Below are 6,841 nucleotides of genomic sequence, written 5' to 3' on the forward strand. Positions count from 1 at the left end.
CACCAAAAGTTTGGTACCCAATTAATTTTAGTTAAAATATATTTACTATTTTAAAAGAATTAAAATAATAGTCTAAGCCATAGTTTATTTATTCTAGAGCATTTAGCTACTTTATAAAAGTGTGATTTCTCCACCAATATTACCCATGATTTATTTGCTACCTTTTGAACATTTTGTTTTTTATTATTTGAAAACTTTTATTGTTTGCTTAATTTAGAATTTGAATTCGAATCGGTTTCAAACTAACACGAGATTAGCAACAGTAACAGACGTGGCGTGGCATCTTTAGCAGAGGTTTACTATAGCTTGATTATCTGGGCGTCACAATTTTTCAGTCTCCGATGCAAACTTCTTCATTTGTGGCCTCTTACATTAACAAGCTGCAGCAGCTTGGAAAACTTGAGGAGCCTCACATACAGGCAGGCGCAACAAGCGGAGGTCCAAGGCGATGGCTAGCTTCACCTGTTGGGATGGCAAAAATCAACGTTGATGGAGTTGTTGTGTGCCACAAACATGGCGGGGCAGATTCAGCTGTGTGTCGAGACGACACAGGATTATACTTGGGCTCTTCGACGGTCGTTTATCGAGGCATTACTGACCCCACAACCTTGGAAACATTTGCATGTAGGGAGGCGTTAGCACTTGCAGAGGATCTTCAGGTGACAAACTTGACAGTTGCTTCGGACTGCAAAGGTGTGGTACTGCACATAAACCAAGAACAAGAGGTCCGCACTCTGCTATTGTACACGAAATAATGGGACGAAGAAGCACTTTCGCTTCGGTTTCTTTCGTTTTTGAGTGTAGAAATCACAATTTCGAGGCTCACAATCTCGCCAAGTTCGCTTGTAATTTAGGGCTAGGTCGGCATGTTTGGTTGGGAGTCCCTCATGACCAACATCGTGTACCTATGAACATTGCTATTATCTAATAAAGTGGCAAGATTTCTAAAAAAAAACTTACAATTTAAGTTCTCTGCTTTACTTAAAACGAAATTCTCTGCCTGTTGCTCAATTTTTTTGAAGTTCTCTGCCCCAAGATCGATCTCTCTAACAACTGATCTGTACCTTTCATTGATTCCTTTGTTGATATCTTGAACCACCTGTTTCGAGTCACATGGCAATAACGAAGTTTTGAAGGAGATCTTCAGTTAGTGAGAGAGCCTCACGACAAGCGATCGCCTCGAGAGTTGCAACGTCATGCATGCCTGAGATGACCAGCGCCGAGCTGCCAATATATTCACCCCGTTCATCATGACAGACCGCGGCCGCCGTTCCTCCCCTCTGATTTCTTTCTATAGCTGCATCCACACGAGTTTTTGCAAAACCTTGAGGGGGTGCTTTTGGTCGAATTACTCTTGGAGAGGTTGTACTAACTGTGGTTGCTCCATTGCTCTTCTACTTAAGGATATCCAAGTCCGAGATAAACCTCTGGATGAATGCTAGTGTAGCTTGTGGGCTTTCAAATAGCCCCTTATGCATCGCCTAGCGCCGAGCCCACCATGTTACCCAAAGCTTTACTGCTAGCTTGATGAACGCCTCATGAGATAAGGAGTTCAGCATAGTGAAGAGCCATTGCTTCGCGTTTGGTATAGTAGTTGCAATCAGATGATTCACAAGTTCCTCGTTGACGAGCGCCCAGATGCATCTCGATATGGTACACTCTAACAATGAGTGCCGCCATAAATCAGGAGCACCACAGAGATCATATGTGCATGAAGGAGACATGTTTCGATGGGCTCGAACATCTTCGGTCGGGCTTTCAGGGTACTGAAACTTTCCAGAGCATTTTTCAACCATAGGTGTCATCATCTGAATTTAAAGATCCAACAGCGCCTTCCGGCCACGCCTCGCGTCGTTTCCTCGTTGCAATCAACATAGCATAGGCCGACCGCACGAAAAAAAATTCCGTTCTTTTCAAAATTCCAAGGCCAAATATCAGAGATGTTCCTTGTACAAAGAGGGATCCCCAGTATAGCAGGTGTATCAATCGAGAGAAAGGTTTGATTGACCCGATCCATGTCGTCGTTGTTGTGTCAATAAGTCCAGACACGCGGGCATGGGGGTTATCCATTAAGCAATCGTATGGGCGCATCATCTCATCCCTCGGAATCCATTTGTCAATCCATATGTTGGTCGAATCACCATTTCCATCTGGTCAATCCTTACTTCATCACATCCTTCCCTTCAATGATCGCGCTCCATACTTGGCTAGGGTGGTTACCCAGTTCCGCACCAAGGAAGGATGATGAAGGCCACGAGCGGAAAGCTTCTATCTACATAAAACAGTCAACATCCACTAAAAAAACATAAAACGCAACACCAAAGACATTCCGTTGAAAACATCGTCAATCCTGTTAATTATTACTAAAATTGTGCAAAATAGTCCCTCGAAAAAATATATTCAAAAAAGCAGATACATTTATAACATATCAAATGACCCATGTGGGAATGGTTGTAGGCGATTCACCCATAGCCCTTGTTACATGAGTTCTTTTTTGAGGGGTTGCTACGGGAGATACATAAAAAAATTGGGGTGGGAGTAAAGCCAAGTTTTATTCATCAAAAATCACAGTGTGAGGTACAAATGGGATCATTGGTTTGGCCAAACTAGACGTGGCATACCTGATAAAGAGTAAGGGCAAATTTAGCTATACTACGTGCTTCAAGGTTAACAACACGACACTCGAAAGTAAAACTACACTGAAACTGGGCAGACTAAAGTTGTATCTCATTTATAATAGCGCAATATCTTCCCCAGTCCCCTTGTTAATTTCCGAGATCACTTGTTTAGAATCAGATGTCCACCGGAGATACATAGTTGTGAGTGGAACAACTCGGTGAGGTCGGGTGAGTCTTTCCCCCCTCTTTGGCCCAATGAGGGTGTGTCCAGTATGGGCACGGGAAAGGGCTTGACCAAGATGTGAGAAGTCATTTTATCTCGGACGATTTCTTCGAACTCCAGCCTATGTTTGCTTCGCAACTTTCCAAACCAATGCTAAGTTTCACTTGTTGTCCTCCTTTGTGTGGAACCCTACGCTTCATGATCGGACTCCCCTATGTCTCCTTATAGCGAGACGGACGGAACCCTCACATCAAAGCAGTGCGAGATGTCCCGACCCAGGTGCGGTGGAGGCCACAACCCTTGTTTTTTGTTTCATTTTTTTCATGTTTTTGGTTTTGGTTTTTTATTAGTTTTCTTACTTTTTTTACACTTCTAGATATTATATATATATATACTATAAAAAATACTTTACATAACGTCTTGGAAAATAATATCATGCATTTTAAAATATTAAATGTCTACTAGCTGAATGCCCGTGCATTGCCACGAAACAACAAACTTAGGAGTGGATACATTAATATCAAATATCATTGCAACTTACAATGTGAACATAGTATGAGGCTTATGACACTGTCGAGAATTGAAAAATATCATTTTGGAGTGTGTTCTCATTGCCACCTTCGCTCAATCATCCACGCTCAATAGTCCGTTCACCTATGTTGCTGCTGACAACGCTGGGCGTAATTTGCTGCTGATCTCTCTCTCTCTCTCCCAACCTCAATCCAGGTCTTCTATAGCACCGCCACAGCGGATGTCGTATTTCTCGATCACATGGAGCACTCACGCTCCCGCTTGCTTTCTCGCCCACATCGAAGTCCTCCTAGCCGCCGCCTCATATTTCTTAGCCGCGCCATCGTATCTTGCTTGCTATTCGTGATTATCAGCAATCCAATTCTGATTTATGGATTAGTAGTGCTTAGTTACTAACATGAAATTGTCGAGCGCAAAACTTCTTCCTATATCTTCTCCCTTAAGACTCTCTTTGTCGCATGTCTTCTTTGCCTCCTTAATCCTGCTGGAATACAAAGTATATGTGCATCACTTATTATATTTGTTCAAATGCATCACATGTGTTCAGTTTTCACCACATATCATTTCCTTATGTAGCCTCCCTCTAGTGTGAAGCCAGCCATATAATTGGAAACAAGGAAATGATATGTGGTGAAAACTGAACACAGCAATCCAAACTTAGTATGAAGCCAGCCATATAATTGGAAACAGAATGCTTTTATTTAACAAATGCATACTACTCCCTCCGTCCCAAAATAAGTGTCTCAAGTTTTGTACAACTTTGTACTAAAGCTAGTATAAACTTGAGACACTTATTTTAGAACGGGGGGAGTATTACTTTGCTGCCGAGCCTATTATTTAACAAGCAGAAGGGCATGAGAAGCAAACAACCAGGATAAAGAAAAAAAGAGAGCAAAGTGTGAGGCTTATTATGATTCAGTAAGCAAAGTCAGTAGTTGTTGCGCAACTGATTAGGACTTCAGGTAGAGAGAGAAAACAATGCTTGGCGGATACCAGCATCATTGTGTTCTATTTTAGCTCTTGTATTGCTCCTGCAAAATGTATCAAATTCAATCGCAGCTTCATGGAAGGAAATAATTAACCATCCTTTGTTATTTTAAAGCTACCGAAAGAAACATGACAATAAAAGAACAAAACTGCATATTCTTATTCAACATGGTCAGGAGGGATTAGCACGAAGAAACAAGAGCTCCTCACCGTCGAGCTTCTGGTTAGCAACGAGTAGCAGCACCATGTAGGTCGCTTCTCACCTCATCTTCCTGCTCGGTTTCGTCCTCCTTCCACAACAACACCAATTAGAGAAAGCCCGAGGGACCAAAACTGAAAGATGAGTAGAGTGAGGGAGATATCAATCGAGTGAACTACCTGGTGTACTTGTATACGTTGTAGCATCTTCCTGGCGTGCTTGGCTTATGCTCGTAACCTACTGATTTTGGCTCACTGTTGTCCGCAGCCGCACCACCAAGTCGCCAATCGCCCCCACTGTCTTTCCTGGATCCAGGGACAGCAGGCAACACCAACGGGGATGTTGAGGCCGTGCAGCTGTGCCGAGGCTATCGCCCCGTGCCGCAGCTGCACAGGGTGATGCTGGGCTACGGCTCCTGCATATGCAGGCAGGGTGGACGATGGCAGGATGAACCCTTGCGCGCGGTCGAAGAGTTCAGGCTTGCATTCCAAGATTGGTCCATATGTATAAGTTGTAAGTACGTGTATAAACAGAGAAGAGCTTCTAGATTACTGCAGGACAAAGGGTTGCAAAGCAGAATCATAATTGGTAAACAATGCATGAACATTCAAGTCGTTCCCCTTTAGTTTTGGACCAGTGCTATACCAGCCAACAACATGCTCCTTGGCTGCATCCCAAACAACTCATCAGTACACAGCAGAAATAAACCGCACACGGCAAGTCCAGCATACCTGATGAGAATTCTAAAACAGCATGGTTCTTTTTGTCGAGGAACCAAATTCTCAGGTCCTTGTCATCCTCCTCAATTCGCACTGCAAGATCAAACGACGCCGCAATTCACAAATTCAGCACACCTCCACCGTAAACATCTCTACAGATCTAATCGCGCAAGGGTTTCACACCAGCAGATCAAACTGCAGCTACGGCCAGGGCGAGTTCCGTGAACCCTAGGCCCCGGCAGAGGCGCGGAAACCCTAGCAGCCCAGAGACGGGGGATCGCTCGCTTACCAGCGTAGGAGTTGGTGATGTCGACGACGCCGCGGGAGGAGGTGCCGAGGAGCGCGCCGACGACGCGCTTCTGGGTGTCGCGGGCCACGCAGTTCTAGGCACCAGCGGGTGCACCACAACCTTCTCCAGTGTCCGCCCCGAGAGCTTCACCACGTCCATCTCCCTCCCCCTCTCTCCTCGGCGCAGAACCCTAGCGGCGGATCTCCAGAGACGGGTAAATCGCAGACCAAAAAGGCGCACAACACACGAAGAGGTAAATTATACTCGGAAGCAAGACCCACCGCCTTGAGATTGCCATGCCTGAAAAGGCAGAGCGCGGAAGCGGTGACGCAGCTGTAGTTGACCGCCAAATTGACACCACCGGTGAGCACGGTGGCGCCCATCTTTGTGGCATTCCGGCAAGCACCCTGCCCACGCTGCCAAGTGCGTACTTCTCCACCTCCTCGACATTCACCATAGCTCGGACAACCCCAACCTCCCTCCCCGCCGTTGCATTCTCCCGCGCAACACCTCCTACCACATGACCGCTTCCGTCGTGGTCTTCCATATCCAGTGTTGGCGGGCTGCAGAGGATATCGGGTTTCGGGCCTCCGCCATCACCGCCATCGCCTTGGAGAGAGGGCGGGGTGCAGCAGCGGCGGCGCTGGGATGTACCGCGGTGAAGCACGACGCGGTGGTGGAGATAGGGAGGGGGAGATGGGCCATGGCAGCGGCCGTATCGGCCGTGGTGGACGGAGTGGTTTGGGCTTGCGGGAGGGAGCGAGGAGGTGGAGAACGTGTGGGTTCTTTGGGCATTGAACGTGCAGAGACGGGAACGAGGGCGAGGGGTCGGGGGAGATTGGATCGTGGGACGGGTGTTCGTGGGGTCATGGTTGTTTTATTTTTTCTCTTTTTTCTTGCTGCTTTTTCTGACGTGGGGTGGAAAGGAGCGATCGAGGCGGGTGGAGCGAACGAGGTCCAACCATTACGAGAGGTTGAACCATCACGATGTTCGATTCCCCTTTAATAGTAGAGATAAAAAAAAATGTTGACCATGTATAAAAAAATATATAATATGTGTGAAAAAAGTTGATCATGTAATTAAAAATGTTAATCGAGTCAAAAAAAGTTAAATAACTATTTGAAAAATGTCAATCAAGCATTGGAAAAATGTAAAATGTGTATAAAAAACTATTGACCATGTATTCAAAAAATGTTATCTTGAATTTGAAAAAATGTTGATCAAGCACTTGAAAAATGTTAAATGTGCCAAAAAATGTTGGCCATGTATTAAAA

General features: G+C 45.4%; 1 pseudogene; it reads right to left on the reverse strand.

Annotated features, from left to right (window-relative positions):
• Window positions 1-3,330: 3,330 nt before the first annotated feature.
• LOC123078966 (26S proteasome non-ATPase regulatory subunit 7 homolog B-like) lies at window positions 3,331-6,398 on the reverse strand (annotated as a pseudogene).
• Between the last annotated feature and the right edge of the window lie 443 nt (window positions 6,399-6,841).

Source organism: Triticum aestivum, chromosome 3D (genome assembly GCF_018294505.1).
Source record: "Triticum aestivum cultivar Chinese Spring chromosome 3D, IWGSC CS RefSeq v2.1, whole genome shotgun sequence".
Taxonomy (NCBI): Eukaryota; Viridiplantae; Streptophyta; class Magnoliopsida; order Poales; family Poaceae; genus Triticum; species Triticum aestivum.